Below are 22,981 nucleotides of genomic sequence, written 5' to 3'. Positions count from 1 at the left end.
AAAATTTTCCATCAACCCAAGTAGAAAAATCTACAAAACCCTTCGTAAAAAGCACCTTCGCTTTCCCATTGCACTGGTGGGTGGGTGGGTGGGTGGTGGTGGGTGTGTGTATGTGGTGTGAAATACCTCCACACGCCTTGTACTGCTTTTGGATCGAGTGTGAATATAGTATTTTTTAGACTTTCCCTTACTAAAAGGGTAATTCTGAGCGGGGAGACGCAGTCCATTTCTGAGTTAGTTGTTTACAAAAAACACATGTTAGTGTAACAGTGTATACGGAATTAAAGAGAAAATGTCAAACACGCCGTGACATCCAAAATACATTCAGCTGTTCTCTTTTACTATGGGGACTTTCATTCCGCAGTGGGCTTCCTCCAAGACCCAGTGTTTTTGTGTGTTGGGTTAAAAATAGCCTGCCAAGCCTGACAACTCGCTTCTGATTGGCCCGAAGCACAGGCCGTTCAGCCAATGATAGCTTCTGGGAACAAAAGCAATTCTTTTGTGTGTGTGAGATGCTAAACCCACGTCAAAACAGCTTCGGGCTGTAGAAATGATTTGGGTTGCGATTTAACAAGGTAATAATGCATTTCAGCCCTCTGAAAGGTTTGAAGCGGAACAAAGCGGGGGGGGGGGCGGGCGGAGAGCGGGGAAATCTACAAAAGAAATGGAGCCAGCGCTCGGCTTCCACCGGTGAGTCATGCGGAAGTCCAGGCTACAAACATTAGTCTTTTTCTTTCTTTCTTTCTTTCTTTCTTTCTTTCTTTCTTTCTTTCTTTCTTTCTTTCTTTCTTTCTTTCTTTCTTTCTTTCTTTCTTTCTTTCTTTCTTTTTTTGCCCGGGACTGTTACTTTTCAGGGATTTTCTCATCCCAAACAATGCCACCAAAGGCTGTTGACCAGTGTGTAAGTTTGTTAGGATTCGCTGGCAAAGAGAAAAAACAAAAATAAAAAACAACAAAGCCTCCTCTCATTAAGTGTCAAAAAGAAAAAAGACCCATGAGGCGTAGATGGTGGGAAGTGAAGATCCCACATCTTTGGGCTTTAGATTGTGATTATGAAACACAGTCCATTTTCTCAAAGACAGTTCTTGGTCATGCACGGATAGCTCTCCGGATAAGCAAAAACAAAGGACTTGATTGGAGACTGCTCTGGGTGCTGACCGTCCTCAAGGCATCGGGCCTCTAGGGGGCGCTGTTGCACAGTAGACGAAGCTCATCCGCGAGGTCGTCCATCTGTAATCTTAAATGCAAAAAGAAAAAGGGCTCAGTGGGTACCTTTTAGGCTGGACTAAAACGAGCGGGGAGTCGCTCTTTGAAACCCTCAAGCACGGCTCACGATCAACACTGTGGGACAAAGCATGCCAAAGCAACACAAATTGCTACTCAGGGAACTTAGAGCCATGAAGGACAAATGTTGCTACAGTAACTTGGAAATGACTGAAAATACCACATCGTGATTTTAAACTAGATTTATTATGAAAGTGATGATTAAAAGGTGGTACTGATGCCTTATAGTTTCCAACTTCTTTTATGCGAACAACCTGTATCATGTACCCAGTCCAGAACATGTTTGCCAAAAAAAAATTTCAGATAATACATTATTTACATATTCATCTCAGAGAAAACTGTCTGTTCGGCACACTGTTTTCCTCTTGAGCACAGACTTCAAGATACATAATGACACAAACAATACATAAATGAAACTTAATAAACCTTTACTCCTGGTGTGTTTTCTAAGAAAATCAAACTTATCAGTAAAAGAGGAACAAAAGTTTATAGTCTAATTGGGCATGATAAAGGAACAATACACAGCATTTCCTGGTTGAGAAGATCATAAAATATTGAAATTGTAACGTATTACTCCAAAGCATATCTGTGAGCCAATAATAGATTTTTTTCCATTAAACATTAATGCAGAATAGTGGTGCTGAGGGTGGACTATTATCTTCATCTAGCAAATATACAAAACTGGAAGAGCATTGTGCCTTTCTTTCCCCTATGATATTCAATTATAATGCTTTGTAAACAAATATAAGGAAATAAAAGACAATTAAGGAATAAAATCCACTCATTAGTTATATTTCTAAACAATTAAATTCCCAGAAGACTGTGTGCATGCACACATGTACATACATAATTTTTAGCTTGCAATACCTAGAAAGCTAAGTCCTTTCCCTTCAGTATTGTTTTGAGTTTCATGAGTGTTGCTGTATCGTGGTAGCCCAACAGCTGCTACAGGAATTGAACATTCAACATTGAGAGAGCCCAGTGGCATTTATAGAAATAGTATGAGGTAATTGCAGTGGAAGAATGCTAGGCCATTATCTGTACCCTGGCTTATTCTATGCATGTGTCATGTTGTTTGATGGCCCATGCCTTGCAGCTGCCCCAGTGCCACCTTTAGGTGTGCATTGAAGGGAGAGGGAAATCTACAAGCAGCTGTCCTGCCCACACTGTGAAGCTTTCAAACCAGAAGCAAAAGTCTGCAGGAAGCTGCCTTCTTCATACTCCTAGAGGCACACAATGCTCTTTACAAGAAACCAGAGATCCGTTTTCCTCAGACTGCTGTCACTCCAATGAAGTTGTCCATAATCCCATCCATAAAATACACGTTTAAAAATATCCTTTCACTTCTTCCTGTTCATCTTCCACATTCACCCAAGCTTTCTACTTCAGGGAGTCATAGATGTGTGTGTCAAGTTCATCCATGCAGACAGGAAGATGGAAGGATAAGAGAAGATGACATGCATTTCTGACTCTGGTTTCTAGACCTCTAGCAGTCATTAAGGGAAAATACAGATTGACTCAGAAAAGCCAAAGGTGTATAGTCTTCAGTGTTTCTCAATCTGTGGTTGAGACCTATTTGGAGGATTGCATATCAGATATTTACATTATTATTCAGAACAGTAGCAAAATTGCACTTATGAAGTAGCAACAAAAATATTTTTATGGATGGGAATCACCACAGCATGAGGAGCTGTATTAAAGGATCATGCATTAAGAAGCTTGAGAACCATTGGTCTAGAGTCTAATTGGCTGTGAGTTCCAGAGGGGATGAACCAGAACCCTGGCCCCTTGAGTAAATGCAGGAGAGCCAGAACTCCAGAGTTCACCATTAGACTGCATTAGCCCTGAGCACTGAGAGCTGGATACAGGCCCACGTGACCATTCCCAGGTTCCTTGCCCTGCCCATGCTTCCCATCCCACAATCCTACACAAACACATGATAGCTACCAGACTTCGAGGGGGCTCTAAGGAAAATCAGATGTGACCATGTCAGCTGGGTGATGACAACCTTTTCCTTTGTTCAGAAAAATTTAAGAATCCCAATCTGTAGTGCTAGCTTGGGAGAGTTACAGGAATCCTTGAGGACAGTGTGGAAGTGAGTCTTAAAAGTAAATTTGTTAAAATAATAATTTCTTGCATAATTAATGCAAGAAGAAATACTTAACACGTTCCAACATCACTTCATCTGCAATATGATCTTAAGTTGGAGTTAAAACAGGTGTTTACCATTTAGCATTTGCAAAGTAAGTTATTTTCACATTATGCTATTCTTCACAACAGTCTGGGATTTGTCATTATTCCATCTTCATTTTGTAAACATTTTAAAGAGCTTATAAACTTTAAGTTGAGAGATTTGGCACAGATCATAAATGCTCTGTCTCCTTTGCCAAAACAAAATTGACAGTTGAGATATTTTCCTGGGTTATTCTGTTATAAAATTCCCCTCTTGTCAAGTTACCTCTATCATGCATGGCTTTTGTTCACTCAGGAAACAGAACCTCCATCTCTGGAAAGAACACTGACTTAGAAGTAGATTTCAAGGTAAGCCTTGCATGAATATTTTTGGATTTTGTTAACTATAGCGGCCATGGTGAAATGAGCATAGCTAGGAAACTAAATGGTGGAAGTCAAGGGACATAAACACAAGAGTCCACAGCTATGCACTGTATAAAGGGGTTTGATCTTGGAGACCCAAAGCCTGGTCATTCCACAAATAGCAGAGTTAATTAAGCATTTAATTTTGAAAATGTTGTTAAACAGATTGTAATTAAATTTATGGATAGTATTCCAGCAACCTGGAAAACACAGCAAGAAGTGTGTATTTGTGTGTGTGTGTGGGGGGGGGTGAGTGAAAGTGTCATAAACTTACCAGGAAATATTGCTTGTGAATTCTCTAGATCCTTAAGAACAAAGGGAATCTAACGGCCAACAACCTAGGACGCCTAGGAAACCAGAAACCTGGAATTGTAATCTGAGGCCTACATCAAGGAAACAAATGAATACAGCCTATCTGAGCACTAGATTTACATTCCATAGAGTAGGGTGAATGTACATCCCAGATTTCCCAGAATTCCCCTCATTTTGATCTCCTAGTGGAGTACAATCATTGCCAGTGCGAATTTACTCTCCCACTCTTCACCCAAAGTTGCAGCATCCCAACTACAGTGTGGGCAAACAATAAAACATCTAAGACTGATTGACCAAGTAATTCTAAATCTGTGTAAAACTTAGTCAAGTCCCTGTCAAAAACAGACATCTTGAGTATTTGGCACCGTGAAACTCAAATTTGTTCTATGCACATCCATCAGCTCGGTATAGATTCTAAGTCAGAGATTTCTTTCATAAAGGAAAGTGAGTATCTACACCTGGAAGGGATATGCAGTTACCAGGACACAAGAAACACTCAGTTCACTCTGTGATTCTTAAGATTAAAGACTCTGAAATGATATAAAAATATTGCATTTTGTATCGTGTTGTGCAGGGCTGAAAAGTGAACTCAGAGCCTTGTTTGTGTTGAATAAGCATTGTACTGCATATCTACACCCCAGCCCTCATCAGTACTTTCTCCTGTTCACTATGGTAACTTTTCACTGCTGAGTGTTTCTTTGCTGTGCTGAGCTTTTTGTTTTGATATAAACCATTTGTAGATGCTTGCTTTTGTTTCTAAGGCTGAGATCCTATGCAGAAAAATAATTATCTGTACCTATGTCATGAACTATCCCTTTTGTCTCCCCCCAATAATTTCAGTTTCCCATTGTTCATTAAGGTCTTTGATCAGCTGGTGATGTTTGAATACAGGGTGGATGAGAATGACCAGGTTTCTATCTTCAGTGTGTGAACATGCCAGTTTCTTAACATAATTTTTTGAAGTATGTCCTTTTTCCTACAAGGTTAGACACCTTTGTTGAGTCAGTTGACTATAGATTGTGGATTTATTTCTGGCTTCTTTTTTTCACTGGGTTTTGCATGTGTTTATATGCCAACACTCAGTTGTTTTGCTTGCTATGGCTCTGAATTATGATGTATTGCAGCTCTGCTCATTCTTCTATTCTTCTTGAGGGCTTTCTTTTTCTTTTCTTGCTATTCAGGTCTTTTGTGTTTTTATACTTTACAATTGTTTTTTCCAAATTCTATGAAGAATGTCATTAGTTTTTTTTTTCTTTTCAATTTGAAGTCTTGTAACCAAATATAAAGTCATACAGTTCTTAAAGATGTAAACTAAGCAGAAAGGAAATGCATGGATGGTCTGTGTAGATACTTGTCAAAGGCGAAAATGAATAGGTCTGCTAAAAAATTCAATGATGTCAGCTATAAATAAAATGCAAATCAAAACCATAGTTGTGCTACAATCTTACCCCTGTTAGAAAATAACTAGACAAATTCTGTGATGGTGTGGAAGAAAAGGAAGTCTTATATGTTGAGGTTCATAATATAAATGAATGCAGCCACGACGGAAAACAGTATAAAGTTTCATTAAAGAACCATATAAAAAGTAGAAGTATCATATAATTGAGCTCTTCCAATCCTAGGTTTATATATAGCAAATGAAGTCAGTATACAAAACTATATATATATATATATATATATATATATATATATATGTCCATATTTGTACCCATTACTTACAATATTTATGTCATGATAGCAGCCTAGGTATCCATCAATTGATGGATGAAGAAAGAAAATATGCATATATGCACTAAGTAGTGCTACTCATCCATGAAGGATCCTTAACTCCTTCCATTTGCAGCAAAGTGAGTGAGACTGGAGGACATAATGTTAAGTGAAACAAGCCAGACCCAGAAAAAAAGGCACACTAAGGTAAGAATTATCTATTTTCATTTAATATGTAAAAACAAAGAAACAAATGAAAAACTCGGTGTGAAGGTATAAATATGGTGATTGGAAAAGATACTGAGGGGAGGAGAACATGAGAACAGAAGAATGGAAACATATGATCTTATGACCAGTGTACTCTGAATGCATGTGTAAGAGTACCAGAGAAAGTCTCATTTATAGAAACTAGCATGAGTTAATACTAAATTTTTAAAATAATATTTTACCTAATGTTGCTAGGTAGGTTTCATGTGACATCACCATTTGATTTGCTGCTAAAGTGTTTATAATAGCCCTAAAGAAAAAATAAAAACTATATGCCAAGTTCTACACTTGAAGGTAAAAATGCAGAAAAGCCTAAGAAAGTAGTGTTGCTTTTGAGAGGGCTCAATTACAAGAAAGTAGACTAGCAAGCCACATGGGGCTGGAGCAGAATGATTCAGTTTTATGCAGCACCTAATCACTATTGACTACTGGTGGTAGACCTAATGTACATGACTGAAGCATAACTGTGAATAATTTTATGGGGGGAGACTTAGAGTAGTCCCAGTAGAGTATTATCAACAGAAGATATTTAAGTTAGAAGGATCAGATCATGAATAAGAAAAGGAATGCACAGCAGAAGGAACAGACAAAGCCACTAAAAATCAATAAATATTTGTAACAAAATATAGTAGGGTATGAGGGGTGGTGACACAGTGATTTTTAGAAGCATTTTATTTTAACAGGATAACTGGGAATTAAAATTACACATTGAAAGCAATCTCTAAGAGTAAAACATTCATCAACTGCCTTAACACATGGGATAGTTTTGATGAAGACTTTTGAATAAGAATTTGAATGAAACAGCAAAGTATTAATTAAACTACACCCTCCAACATTAGCTTAATGAAAAGTCAGACAAGACACGGTTTCTTCTCATTCAGCTTTTGCTTATTTCTCCTCAAACTCTCTTGTTAAATTAAGGGGGGCATTTTGCTTCCCAGACCACCCCTTGGTCTTTCTGTCTGCTTTTTCATTGTTTTATGTCTGCCTCACCCTCTGGTCATGCCATTTTAGCTGACCTATTTGCATCTAAAATTATTGCATATAGAGTTTGTTTTCACTGTCTATGAAACCAACCATTGCTGTAGCTCTTTTACTCCATGGAAAGCTCAGTTCACCACTGCTCATGACCTTAAGTTACAGAGATAGAGTTTGTAGGAGTTCCTATCTACAAACCCATAAATACTCTATTTCATTCAGAGTCTGTCCAGGTCTGTTCTGTGGAGTCCTTTCCATAGCTGTTCCTGAATTTCTTGGTGAAATGTACTCAGTGTGATGATGTGGCCCACACTTATTTAATCACTTGATGTAATGCTATATTGATTTTTCTTGCATACTAGCATTGGGTTGTATGTAAATTACATACTTTCCTTTTCCTACCCCTAGGATTATCCGGAACCATCTTCAAAGCAACTGGAGGAACTCCACTCATGTGTAACAAGAACCATCCAAGTACCACAGTACAACTACTTTCTTATTTTAAAATGTGTGTGTTGTTGTTGTTGTTGTTGTTGTTGCTGCTGCTGCTGCTGCTGCTGTTGTTAGTGCTACAGCTTGTAACTGCCCCAACTCACTGGTGACAGCTCTCTGTAGAGCCTCTCATTATTTTAAACCCAGTTTCCATTAAGACAAAATGATTTCTGGATCTCTATATCCATATGTTATAGTTGTAAATGGAGAAATATTTTCCCCCTCAAGGTAAATATTCAACATAAATCTGGGGTTTGTTTTCTGGGCAAAGGTTTTTCTTTTGCAGCAAGTTCTCTGATGGTTATAGCTGATAGGAAACCTCAAAATATTTTGCATTTAGCTCAGATAAGCATCTGTGACTTTGAATGTTATTCCAAACTTTTTAATCCATAAATTAAAAATGTATGAGCAAAAGGTTTACACCAGATTTTTGCTCTCAGATACAATCAGCCTTAGCAACTGAGCATGCAAATGACAAATGCAGTATAAATTTTATGTAACCTATAGCCAGGCTAATGCTTAGGACCAGGTTCTTTTTCCAAAGTTATTCATTGAAACAGTGCTACACAGTGCTGTGGTACCTAAGCCAGTCGGTCAGTGCTTGCCATGGAGCGTCTGAGTCTCCAAAAGTCAGTGGTCCTGGACTCCGCGTAGGAAAACAGTAACAATAGTATCTCACTATTCAGCTCTGTGGTTTTTGTTTATGTGTTTGTTTGTTTGTGTGTGTGTGTTCTAAGTCATTTAGCACCAATCCTAAACCTATGGTGGGTGCTACTTTCATCCAGAGTTTACACCTACTATACATTCTTTAGGACAGTGTTCTCAACTTCTGGGCCTGGAAAGGGATGGAGGAGGATGCAAAGAAGAAACTGTTCAAAACAAATACAGGTGTAAAGAGAGACAAGGAAAATAAGGGATTGGGAAAAGTTAGCTGTGAAGTTGTACTGACCATTAATAGCATGGATGACCCACCTTAGTTCCTTCCTCTTATTCCTGGAGTTATCCTCTGGCCTTCACTATAATATCTTTCTCTCAGATCTTCATTTGTTTCATTTCCTTCTTATTCTACTAAAGACTACACTACTAAAGGTGAGTTGAATAAACTGAAGAACAGAATTAGGTATAAATTGGGTTATTACAATGGCAAACTATTCTGTATTACGAATGCCTAGGGGGCTTCTGTGGCCACTGAATAGTCTGCTTTTAAAACCAGGGAAGTCCCTAAGAACTCAGCCATCTTAGTCCTTCCATGAAAGCAAAAGACACTCTGTGGAGATAAACGGAAAGGAAGTAGTAATTAAAAAGACTACTCTAGGAGCAAAAGCTGTGGGAAACTTGTGGGAGCAGAACTCCAGACACATGGGAGAGGCTTTGGCTCGCATTCCAAGTGCACTGAGAGGATTAAGCACACATTCCTCTTGTTCATGTCTCTGTCCACTTTGTAAGTAGTCTGAAGAGATATTAATTCTGACCAAAGCCTAAGTCAAGAGGTGTCCATATGTAGAGAGAATGAAAGCACTTGATCTGGTAAAAGCAAGTGAAAATCTACTCCATTAGATATCCAGATTGCTTGGCACCATTGTTTGGGTTTTTCTTGTTTTATGATTAAGGGAATAATATAGTTATCAAATTCAAATTCATATGTAACTAATAAATATTTTTGAGATGAATAAATCTATAGATGATTGGGAAATGGCTTGAAATAGCCTATGGAGACTTATTCTATCTACTATCTACTGTATTTTGCTTGGTTTTCTAAGGACACATTTTTTAGTTATCTTTTGATTTATTGTTCTTTTCACCTAAAAATCAGAAGCAATTGACTCTATATTTCAGTATTTTAAGATATTTCTAAGAATATATACAGTGGTTTTCCATGACATTTGATTTGAAAAGATATACAATGAATGGAATTTCCCAATGTAGTAAAAATAGTATTTAAAATATGCTATTATGTTTCCAAGAATTCTTATTATGTGTTTCAGAACTGTATATGGTAGTACTATGTTTTAAATATACAAATACCCTAACACATTCTTTATGAAATATGTCTGAAGCTAGAAGTGCCATAATATAACTGCCATCTGTTTAGAGACAATAATTTTTAAAAAGAATAAGAATGATAGGTATTGAAGAAGGTGAAGAAACCCAACTCAAGGTGCAGAAAACACATTCAACAAAATCATAGAAGAAAACTTCCCCAACCTAAAGAAAGACATGCAAATGAAAGTACATGAAGCCTAAAGAACACGAAATAGAGTGGACCACAAATTTGTGACCCCATCACCTAATAATTAAAACACCAAACATACAGAATAAAGAAAGAATATTAAAAGGAGCAAAGGAAATGGGCCAAGTAACATATAAAGGCAAACCTATCAGAATTACACCAGAATTCTCCATGGAAACTCTGAAAGCCAGAAGGTCCTGGATAGATATTCTATAAACACTAAGACACCACGGATGTCAGCCAAGTTTTAATTCACTATAGATGGAGAAATCAAGATGTTCCATGACAAAACCAGATTTAAACAATACAAAGACACTAATCCAGCACTACAGAAAGTACTGGAAGGAAAACTCCAACCCAAGAAAGTTAACTACACTCACAAAAGCATAGGCAATATATTCCACTTTATCAAAAGCCAAAAGAAAAAGCAGGGTAAATCTACACACAATGCCACCACCACCAACAACAAATCAAAAACAAACAAGAATAAGCACTCAATGGTCCTTAATTTCTCTCAATATTAATGGTCTTAACTCATCTCTAAAAAGACACAGGCTAACAAATTGGATTCAAAGATAGAATCCATCTTTTTGCTGCATACAAGAAACAAACCTCAATTTCAAAGACAGGCATTACTTCAGAGTAAAGGGTGGTTGGGATAAGATATTATAATCAGATGGAACCAAGAAACAAGCTGGTGTAGCTATCCTAATATCTTACAAATTAGATGTCAAATTAAAATCAATCAAAGGAGATGAAGAAAGTCATTTCATATTCATAACAGGAAAAATCATCAGGAAGAAGTTTCAATTCTGAACATATATGCCCCAAAATACAAAGGCAAACATGTTCCTAAAAGAAATATTATTAAAAGTCAAATCACACATAAGACCTCACACAGTTATAGTGGGAGACTTCAACACCCCACTCTCACCACTGGACAGGACCACCAGACAGAAACTTAACAAAGAAACAAAGGAACTAACAGAAGTTATGACCCAACTGGGATTAACAGACATCTATAGAACATTCCATCCAAACACAAAAGAATATACATTCTCAGTGCCACATGGAACCTTCTCTAAAATTGACCACATAGTTGGCAACATAGCAAACCTCAACAGCCCAAAAAAATTGTAATAACCCCTGTATCTTATCAGACCACCAGGCTTTGAAATTAGAATTCAACAACAACACAAATTGCAGAAAACCTACCAATTCATGGAAATTGAACAACACACAATTGCACCATTCCTGGTTGAAGAAAGAAATAAAGAAATTAAAGACTTCCCAGAATTCAATGAAAATGAAGATATAATATATTCAAATTTATGGGACACTTTGAAAGCAGTGCTAAGAGGAAAGTTCATAGCTCTCCTAGCTCATGTGAAGAAACTAGAGAATAGTCACACCAGAGAATTGACAGCACAACTGAGAGCTCTAGAACAAATAGAAGCAAATTCACCCTGGAGGAGTAGATGCCAGGAAATAATCAAACTGAAGGCAGTAATCAATAAAGTGGAAAAAAAAGAAAACAATTCAAAGAATCAATGTAACAAAGAATTGGTTCTTCAAGAAAATCAACAAGATAGACAAACCAGTATCGAAAATAACCAAAAGGCAGAGAGAGTACATGCAAATAAACAAAGTCAGAAATGTAAAGGGGGACATAACAACGTACACTGAGGAAATCCAGAGAATCTTCAGATCATAATTTAAAAACCTGTACTCCACAAAATTTGAAAATTTAAAGGAAATGAACAATTTTCTGGACAGATATCACTTACCAAAATTAAACCAAGAACACATAAGCAACTTAAACAGACCTGTAAACTCTAATGATATAGAAGCAGTCACCAAAAGTCTCCCAACCAAAAAAAGCCCAGGGCCAGATGGCTTCAGTGCAGAATTCTACAAGAAATTCAAAGAAGAGCTAATACCAATACACCTCAAAGTATTCCACACAATAGAAGCAGAAGGTTCAGGGCCAAGCTCTTTTTATGAGGCTACCTTGATACCCAAGCCATACAATGACAAAACTAAGAAAGAGAACTACAGACCAATAGCCCTCATAAACATTGACACAAAACTAATCAATAAATACCGGCAACCTGAATCCAAGAAAATATCAGAAAAATCATCCATCATCATAAAGTAGGATGCAGGGTTGGTTCAACATATGAAACTCTACAACTGAAAAATTGATAGAGAAAATGTAGTACATTTACACAATTGAGTATTACTCAGCAGAAAAAAAATAATGGAATCTTGAAATTCACAGGCAAAAGGATGGAACTTGAAGAAACCATTCTGAGTGAGGTAACCCAGTTACAAAAAGACAAACATGGTATATACTCACTCATATGTGGATTTTAGACATGGAGTAACGATTGCGAGCCTACAATCCACAGCCAGAGAAGCTAGTAAACAAGGAGGACCCTAAGAGTGACAAACATGGTCCCCTGGAGAAGGAGAAAGGGACAAGAATGCCTGAGAAAATTGGGAGCATGGGAGGAGGGGAGAGGGATCTAGGAGAATGAGAAGGGGAGAAGAGGAGGAGTGAGGAAGACATGATGGGGCAGGGAGGTTGAGTTGGGGGAAGAACAGAAGAGAGCAAGGTAAGAGATAATATAATAGAGGGGGACATTATAGGTTTAAAGAGAAATTAGGCACTAGGGAAATATCTGGAGAGCTACAAAGATGATACCAACTAACAATCTGAGCAACAGAGGAGAGGCTACCTAAAATGCCCTCGCCTAATAATGAGATTGATTACTAATTCATATGCCATCTTATAGCCTTCATCCAGCAGCTAGTGGAAGTAGAAGCTGACACCAACAGCTAAACCTTGAACTGAACTGAAATCCAGTTGCAGAGAAGGAGGACTGATGAGAAAAGTGGCTGGTGAAATACCAGGCTGGTGAAACCCACAGAAACAGCTGACCTGAACAAGTGAAAAAGGTGAGAGCTCTTTGTCCCCAGACTGATAGCTGGGAAATCATCATGGGACTGATCCAGACCCCTGAATGTAGGTGTCAGTGAGGAGACCTTGGAAATCTATGGGGCTTCTTGTAGTGGAGCAGTACTTATCCCTAGCATAGGAATGGAGTTTGGGAGACCATCCCACATGGAAGGATACTCCCTGAGCCTAGACACAAGGGGTTTGACCTAGACCCTATCCCAAAGAATATGACAGACTTTGGAGGCACCCTTATGGAAGGCCTCACCCTCCCTGGGGAGCAGAAATGGTATGGGATAGGTAGGGTGTTATTGTGGGGGAGGACAGGGAAGGAGGGGAGGGAGGGGGACCTGGGATTGACATGTAAAATAATTTTCTTTCTAATTAAAATTAAAAAATGAAAATCTATCAGTGTAATCTACCATATAAACAAACTGCAAAAGAAAAGCAACATGATCATTTCACTAGATGCTGAAAAAGCCTTTGGCAAAATCCAACACCCGATTGGGGATAACAAGAATATATCTACACATAATAAAAGCAATATACAGCAAACTGACAGCCAACATCAAACTAAATGGAGGGAAACTTCAGGCGATTCCTCTAAAATCAGGAACAAGACAAGGCTGTCCACTCTCTCCATATCTCTTCAATATTGTACTTGAAGTTCTAGCTAGAGTAATAAGATAACAAAAGGAGATCAAGGGGATACAAATTAGAAAGGAAGAAGTCAAACTTCCACTGTTTACAGATGATGTGACAGTTTCCATAAGTGACCCAAATAATTCTACCAGGAAACTCCTATGGCTGATAAATACCTTCAGCAAAGTGGCAGGATACAAGACTAACTCAAAACAAAATCAGTAGCACTATTATGTACAGATGATAAATGGTCTGAGAAAGAAATCAGAGAAACATCGCCCTTTACAATAGCCACAAACAACATAAAATATTTTGGGGTAACACTAACCAAACAAGTGAAAGGCCTGAATAGTAAGAACTTTGAGTCTTTAAAGAAAGAAATTAAAGAAGACAGCAGAAAATGGAAAGATCTCCCATGCTCTTGGATAGATAGGATCAACAGAGTAAAAAAGGCAATCTTGCCAAAAGCAATCTACAGATTCAATGCAATCCCCATCAAAATCCCAGCACGATTCCTCACAGATCTTGAAAGAATAATACTCAACTTTATGTGAAGAAACAAAAGACCCAGGAGAGCCAAAACAACTCTTTATAATAAAGGAACTTCCAGAGGCAACACCATCCCTAACTTCAAGCTCTATTATAGAGCTATAGTCCTGAAAACAGCTTGGATTTGGTAAAAAAAATAGACCGGTAAACCAATGGAATTGAACTGAAAACCCTGATATTAACCAAGATACCTGTGAACACCTGATTTGTGACAAAGAAGCTAAAGTTACACAATGGAATAAAGAAAGCATCTTCAACAAATGGTGCTGGCATAACTGGATTCTGGCATGTAGAAGACTTCAGATAGATCCATGTCTATCACCATGCACAAAGCTTAAGTCCAAGTGGATCAAAGACCTCAACATAAATCCAGTCCCACTGAACATACTGGAAGAGAAAGTGGGAAATACTCTTGAACTAATTGGTTCAGGAGACTGCTTCCTGGACATTACACTAGTAGCACAGACATTGAGAACTACATTTAATAAATGGGAGCTCCAGAAACTGAGAAGTTTCTATAAGACAAAGGAAACAGCAAGACAAAATGACAGCCCACAGATTGGGAAAAGATATTCACCAACCCCACATCCAACAGAGGACTGATCTCCAAAATTTACAAAGACTACAGAAGATAGTTTCCAAAACACCAAATAATCCAATTAAAAAGTGGGGTACAGAACTAAATAGAGAATCAATAGAGGAATCTAAAATGCCTGATAGACACTTGAGAAAGTGTTCAACATCCTTAGCCATCAGGGAAATGCAAATCATAACAACTCTGAGATACCATCTTACTCCTGTCAGAATGGCTAAAATCAAAAACACCAATGACTGTTTATGCTGCAGAGGATGTGGAGAAATGTGAACACTCCTCCACTGCTGGTGGGAGTGCCAACTCATACAGCCACCTTCTAAATAAGTATATCAATTCCTCAGGAAAATGTTAATCAGTCTACCACAAGATCCAACAATTCCACAATTAGGCATATACCCAAAAGAAGCACATTCATATAACAAAGACATGTATTCAACTATGTTCATAGCAGCATTATTTGTAATAGGCATAACCTGGAAGCAACCTAGATGCCCCTGAACTGAAGAATAGATAGAGAAAATGTGATATATTTACACAATGGTGTACTACTCAGCAGAAAAAACAAACAATGGAATCTTGAAATTCGTAGACAAATGGATAAGAGATACCATAATAGAGGGAGCCATTATAGGTTTAAAAAGAAATCAGACAATAGGGAGATGTCTGGAGATCTACAAGGATGACACCAACTAACAATCTAAGCAACAGAGGAGAGGCTACCTTAAATGCCCTCCCTTGATAATGAGATTGATAACTAACTTATATGCCATCCTAGAGCCTTCTTCCAGCATCTGATAGAAGTAGAAGCAGACACCCACAGCTAAACACTGAACTGAACTGGAATCCATTTGCAGAGAAGGAGGAGTGATGAGCAACGTGGTCAAAATCATGCTATTGAAACACACAGAAACAGCTGGGGAGCTCTTGGTCCCCAGACTGATAGCTGGGAAACCAGCATGGGTCCTCTCCATACCCCATGAACCTGGGTGTCAGTGAGGAGGCCTCAGAAATATATGGGCACTCTTGTAGTAGATTAGTACTTATCCCTAGCACTGGAATGGAGTTTTGGAGCCCATTCTACATACAGGGATACTCCCTGAGCCTAGACACAGGATGGAGGCCCTATCCCAAATGATATGACACACCCTCAATCCCCCCATGGAAGGCCTCACCCTCCCTCAGGAGCAGAAAGGGTATGTGATAGGTAGGGTTTTAATTTGGGGAGGGTGGTAAGGGAAGAGGGGAAGGAGAGGAAACAGGGATTGACATGTAAAACAATCTTATTTTTAATTTAAATAAAAATGGAGAAAAAAACAAAATAACTATTTATTAAGACATGTTTGTATTTAAGACAGCCTTTCACCAAAACAGTTGAAAAAATAAGAGTGTTTGGAAATGCAACAAATTTCATCTTCCATCATGGTTAATATATTAGTCAAATAACCATAATAACAAATACTATGAAATATAAGTGGCTTAGGCTGATATGGCCAGATCAGCCGCACCAGGAAAATAGTGGTGAATACAAGCTTGTGTGGGCTGCAGTTCCTCTATTTGTTCCTCATGAGGGTCTGCTTCACTACAGGCAGCCTTTCTCCCTCTCTGGTCTCACTTGGGAGAAGAACTGAGGCACTTGTATATCTAGCTTCTTTTATGAACACAGTAGTTCTTTTCATGACTAATCATTTCCCAGATACCAGACCTCTTCTTTGTGTCACTAGGGGGATGACTATTCTAGCTTCCTTATCTGCTAATAGTCATAGACACCCAGCCTGTAGCATGACATTTAGTATCTAGTTTATATTCCATCAAGACTTAAGCTGGACTGAGCTGGATCTTGCTTCTTGTATCTTGTTCTGGATTTGAGAATAAAGGAGCAACCATTCTATTTTCAAAGTGTAAAGAAATACTCAAGAATTTCTAGTGCCCAATGCCATTGTTTGGTGGCACATACCACATTAGTCTAGCCCACCTCTGACTGCAACCATGGTAAGTTTCCTAATAATATTGCAGTGCAGGCACTGGCCTATATATCTCAGCCTTTCTCTCCAGGGGACATTCTGTTCCTTGGGAGTCAACTCACAGGTCACATGTCACTTCTCCTAGTGTTTCTATTCCAGTCTTCAGTGGGGAGATCCATTGCAAAGTTCTGTCAGACTAGAGCCTTCCAAATGGTATGCCACCTGATATAAATGTCATGGCCCAATATCAGGGCCCATATATTGGAAATCTATTCCATCCTGCCATGAGTTCAGAGAGCCTCAACTCCTATTGTCTTTAAGATACCAGCTAATGGCTGCAGGATGTCCTCAGTGGCGAATGGCTACTATCTAAATAACAAGAGACTGCTGCCCAGTCCAGTTTACACTTATCCTGAAGGCTAAGATGTTACTGCAGCTACACAGTATCTTTAGGATTAAGGGAAGTAATTGCTCTCTGCCCTTTATACATGATAATAGAAGTCTTCGGCCATTGTCCCCACCTTTGGATGTTTACTTAAGATGATGCATGAATAAAATGGCTCAGTGTTAATGGCTGAGACTGCCCTCCTGATATGATCCCTATGTCTCTGTCATTCCTTTAATGCAGATAGCTAGCCTCCCTTCATCCACACTCCCCCACTCAGGGACGGACCTAGGCTATTCAGCTGGTCCCTATCTCAGCCCTGTACACACCAGTCTGTGATGGATGGCCCTGCAACATGGGACTAATATAGATGGCACCAGGCAGCCCAACCATATATCATTTTCATTTTGAAATAGACTAGTTTTTTTTTTTTCAATTCAGAATTCCAGTGTAAACCTTCTAAGGATTCCCAATAATGATATTGGCTCAAGATTTGTAGTTAAGAATGGCAAACCCATCAAGAGCAGGCATGTACCTACTGAAATAACAAACTACACTCTCTGGACAGAAGGGGGCTCTCAAGTAGAGTCAGCTTTCATGTGAGTGTCTACTTTATCTTCTTGTTAAAAATATTTGTGTTTTGTTTTATGTATATATTTGTGGAACTAAGTGTATGTTTTTTGCACCATGTGCATGCAGGAACCTATGGATGTTAGAAGAGGCATCAGATTCCCTTGAACTAGAGATACAGACAGTTATAAGCCACAGTGTAGATTCTGGGAAGCAAGCTTGGCTCCTATGCAAAAGCAGGGAATGTTCTTAACCACTGAACCACCTCTCCAGTTCCTAATTTATCTTCTTAATTCATAATATCAAGTACTCTGTGCTGGTGCCTATTGTCAGTGGGTTAGACATTGAGAAAAGCCAGTGGTTAGAGTGATCTCTGTTTAGGCCATTCTGATAGATCTCTTAATGCACTCATGGTAGCTATTCTGTCTGGTATTAACTAGTTATGATTGATTTTAAAACTTAATTGGCCATTGGCTTTTCAGTGATAGTTGCTTTCTAATTAATATATAACAAAGTAATGTTATAATACTTGCCCACTCTTCTATATCTATTAACATCTTTCTACATGCAATATTTTTAATCTGACTTCCTAGTCCTTTTTGATCCATGTCTCTGACCAGCTGACCTGTCTATTATCCCTTCTCCACATTTCATAGGTAACTACCCTCCAGAAACTTCCTGTTCCTTACAAACTGAGTAAGTACAAGTATAATTTGATTATCTGTGTATTTGGAATTTTTTCTTTCACTATATTATTAACCCAGTCTGATTACGGTTATAAGATCCACATATTCATCTCAAACTCATAATCCAAGCTGATTAACCCACAAATCAAGTTCCCAGTATTTTTGTTTTCAGCTTTCAGTGATGGGACCTTAGCACATGAAAGTACACATGGGGATAGGCATTGACTTTACCAAATTAGACACCATGAGAGCTTGGATTTCATGTTCCTGCTCTTCACTCTCATTCCATGGCCTTACTTGGCTAAATGCTAATATATATTCCATTTTATGACAGACTTTTGCTTAGATCCTTGAATTTGGAAGTTTAGTGTGCATAATTAACCTAATTCTATTTTTACCAATGCTCAGGGGTACTCCAGGACCTTTATTAAAAGGAGTATAATTCTCTACTGTAAGATGAATGACTCTCATTCAGAAACCCAGAAGTCAAACATATATTTCTAACTACCCATTTTCCACAATCAATATCATCAGAGATATGAAGGCTGCTGGGCCATATATTCCAAACATTAAGACCATTTAAATTTCCTATGATGCCTCAAAGTCTCTTCTTCCTCCATACTTCACTAAAACCTAGCTTCATTTTGAGTTACAGAGGTTATAGACTAGACACTATTCTCTTGGCAAAAATGTAAAGAATAATTTAACCACCCTTCATTTTCTTCCTAATGAGACATGTTTTCCCCCTACTCCTCCCCTACTCCTCTCCTACTCCCTCCCAAACTCCCTGCCCTATTTTTATAAATGATTATTGTTACTTAAACATATAAATGGATAAATACATAAACCACTGAAACTCTTCGATGTTTCCTAGTATATGTTTCTTGGAGTGACTCCTTGATATTGGGTCACCAATTAGGGGGATCTCATCCCCAAGAAAGATTAATTCTTCTCTTTCAGCAGTTGTTAATTGTTTGTAGCTCTTCATCTGGAGGTATAGCCCTGTGAGACTTCCCCATCCACTTTAGGACCTTTGCTGGTGTCAGAATTATGCAGGTCCTGTTGTCCTGTTTAGGCGAACATACTATTGAGATTGCATGGGTCTAGTTTTCCTGTTATAGCTAGAATTTACAACCTAACCACATACTTCCTGGTCCTCTGGCTCTTGCGATCTTTCTGCCACCTGTTCTAAAATGTTCTCAGAGCCTTAAGTTCAGGAATTGTGGATTTATCACTTGGGCCTGGGCACCTCATGGTCAGTCTTTATTTTTCATTTTAATTAGTTGAGATTTCTTTAGTGGTCTCCTTCTGCTACAAAATGAAGCTTCTTTCATGAGGGGTGGGATCTACATTTATCTGTGGGCATAAGGATAAACCATGAGAGCACAATTAGGTATTATACTGGTTTAGGAAAGTGATGGTAGTAGGCTCTCCTCTAGCACCTATAGCCTCCCTAGACATGTGTGGTTGGCTAGGCATCAATAACTAGGAATGGTTTACCTCCTGCTGAATGGGTCTTAAGTCCAATTAAGCAGCTGTTGGTTCCTGACAAGATATAAGTGCCACAATTCCACCTTTAGGGATATCTTGTCATGTCAGTCATTGCTAGGTCCTAGGCATTATTTTTAGTGTGAAAAAAGGCTTTGTACTGAGAAGCCCGGGAAGTTTTGTTTTTTCCTTCTTTATAGTAGGGATACAAGATGAGACACTTTGTCTTCTGCTTTAAAAAGATTGCTGTACGTTTGTTTCATATAATTCCACAAATCTTAGCAGAAAGGCAGTCCCTGATTTATGACAGGTTTTATACCTCTTTGAGCCCATATGTCTCCAAAACTTTCACACTTCCATCTACTTATTTCTTAGTTTAATGGAACAGAGATGCACTGTGTACCTTCCCAGCAGTTCTAGTTGCTTTGAACTGTACCACGACAAATGGCAGCACATGTAACATACTCAATGGGAATGTATATAGACATATGTTGCTGAAGATTCCATGCATATTCAAATAATTTCTGTTCTTTGGTCATATTTCTCTGGGCATAAAACTTCTTCATTGTCCCTCCCATGATATTGTTACTTATGGTCATTGGGGCATACTTATTTCCAGCAGTCTTCAGATTTCCATCATCCCCAACTACTAACATCTCAATTTATGTTACTCCCTTATTGTCCACCTTTGAGAAAAATACCATGATTGAAAATTAGTCATTCTGGTATTTGTCTCACCAGCACTGTCTTCATGGCTTCCCCCAAATTATGCATCCTCTGTGGTCTTCATGAAGTATAGCTCCTGGTGGCTCCAACACATCACATCATACATCCATCCCAACATGCCTAATTTCCTGAGCCTTTACTCTTTAATGTCTCTATCAACTTCACACAACTTTCTTCAGGTTTCTGGAACTACCCTAACATCAGATTTTCTTGACATTTGGGATTCTTGACACAGCATTAAATTATATGTTTTAAGGAATATGCCTAATTCACTGACTTCTTTCTTCTCCAGTCCTAAGTTTTGGTTCTGTTAAGCAAGAAAGTACTAAGAAAATCCAGTCTTGCACATTCTTTCTTTATATTTTATGCTAGCTAACTCTTGAACCTTTACTGGGAGATTGTCTTTTCTTATTTGTTTCTATTCCCCAACTTTTTTATACTAGAATTTAACTGTAACATTCAACCCTAAAACAAAGAAATGCCTCCTGAAGGTTGTAGCATTTAGGTTGTGATTAGTGGCCTCTCAAGTATTTCTTTCCATGAGCAGATAGTTACACTCTTAGTAGAGAAGGAAGGGCTTCTGAAGAGTTGGGCTTATATGTTCACCAAGGTGGCTCCATATTGTTTATATCCCTCAATTTTTCTAATAAGATCTCTGACCTTAGCATATGAAATATTCTTCACCTGTACACACAAACATCTTTTCAATGTGATGGCCCTAAATAACTAATCTGTAGTTACTATTCACTATGTCTATGCCTACTTTGAAAAGTTAAGAAACCCATAATAATATTTTCCTGACTAGGGTGTTATTAAGATATTATTTAAAGTCACCACTATTAAAGTTCTTTTATCTTGTGCTGCTGTGCTAGACAATTTGCATATATATATATATTATATATATATATATATATGGATTGGGTAGTGAATGACCTACTTGAACACTCTATTGTTTTAATAACATACATCATTTCAAGAATCAAGTATTAATCAAAATAATTGAAGACTACTTAGTAACTGTGTGTGCGTGTGTGTGTGTGTGTGTGTGTGTGTGTGTGTGTGTGTGTGTATGGGCCATAAGGAAGCATGACAAGCAGAATACCTAATACAAGCCATTTTCTATGAAAGAAAGGAAAATAGGCCTGAAGATTACATAGGATAAGAATCTAGAGCATCAAAGAGCTAAGATGCTCAGCTTCTAATAGAAGGATGCAGTAGGTGCTCTTTAAAGAGCCCTTTGCTTTGTTCCCTCCCAATTGAGACCCTCTTATATGACTTCCAGGCAAGTTGGCTGCTAAAAGTCTGGGAAACACAGCCTTGGTTCACTAGAGTATACCTCAAAGGCACCTGTGCCTGGAAGCCCTCATCCATTCCACTCCTTTTGACAGATTATTCTTGAAGGGATATCTCAGCAGCAAATTTCTATGGCTATCCTAGGACTTCTGAGTGGTACAAAGGCAGTTCCACAATTTATTCCAATGGCTGAACCTGTCATCACATCATAACATAACCTCAAAGATATAAGATTAAAGAAACCACAATACCTGTTTTGTAATAAACTTCTTTCGGTCTCCCTCTATCCTTATTATCCTTTAATATACTTCTAGTTTTAGCTCCTGTTATGTCAAAAATTTGCCTGGCATCTTTGATTCTTTGAAAGAAAAAAATTTATTCCTCACAGCTATGATATTACCTTAATATAAAATATATTCTTTTTGTCCTCATTTCTAGTGAGAAAAAAAGCCATATCACGAATAAAATTTAATGTGTGCTTGTGTGTGGGTCTCTGTTTGTGTGTTCATGAGTGCATACATGAGTGCACACTCTCCTTCTCAACACACACACACACCCTACTTCCACCAACAGCTTCAACAAGGTATTGAGTTGTGCTATATAAGTGTTCTGTTAACTCCAAGACTCTTAGTGAGTTAACAGGAGAGAAGGCTTATGATGGTCCTTCCTGTCTCTGTGCCTCTATTTCCCTCCATGACAAAAGCACAATACTCTTGCTGATAAGGACAACATCCCCTTTTCAGTTTACTTCTTATTGCTGTGAATAGAGCTTAATTTGTCAGGATGCCAGGAAGTTGATCTTCTTGAAAGCTCATCTCTTGCTTAATTATGTAAAGTTTTTTTTCCATCCATATTGTTAGAAGGCTTCCTGTTTTTCTTTCATGATAAATAATTTGGCATAATATGAAAAATGTGTCCATTCAGTTCTTCCTAGAGCAAGCATTCCACTCAGAAAATACAGCATTGGACCGAGTCTCTCTCTCTCTCTCTCCCTCCCCACTCTCTGTTTTTCCAGACAGGGTTTCTCTGTGGCATTGGAGGCTGTCCTGGAACTAGCTCTTGTAGACCAGGCTGGTCTTGAACTCACAAAGATCCTCGTGCCTCTGTCTCCCGAGTGCTGGGATTAAAAGTGTATGCCACCACCTCCTAGATAGAGTATCTCTTTCAAATCCTCAGTAATATATCCTATATCAGCAATCAAAAATGACCAAATAGTGATTTTAGGGAAGATTTCACCAGGATATACTAAAGACAATTAAGCA

The 22,981-nt window shown here is 38.2% G+C and overlaps 1 long non-coding RNA gene across 1 annotated transcript; it reads left to right on the top strand.

Annotated features, from left to right (window-relative positions):
- The first annotated feature begins 485 nt into the window (after nt 1-485).
- On the top strand, nt 486-9,446 carry LOC107979248. Its single transcript, XR_003480957.2, has 4 exons — nt 486-575; nt 3,773-3,825; nt 5,930-6,105; nt 7,552-9,446. It is a non-coding gene; the product is annotated as an uncharacterized LOC107979248 (long non-coding RNA).
- Nucleotides 9,447-22,981: the final 13,535 nt, after the last annotated feature.

The sequence above is a fragment of the Cricetulus griseus genome, assembly GCF_003668045.3.
Source record: "Cricetulus griseus strain 17A/GY chromosome 1 unlocalized genomic scaffold, alternate assembly CriGri-PICRH-1.0 chr1_0, whole genome shotgun sequence".
In the NCBI taxonomy this organism is placed as follows: Eukaryota; Metazoa; Chordata; class Mammalia; order Rodentia; family Cricetidae; genus Cricetulus; species Cricetulus griseus.
This window is presented reverse-complemented; position numbering and strand designations above follow the sequence as displayed.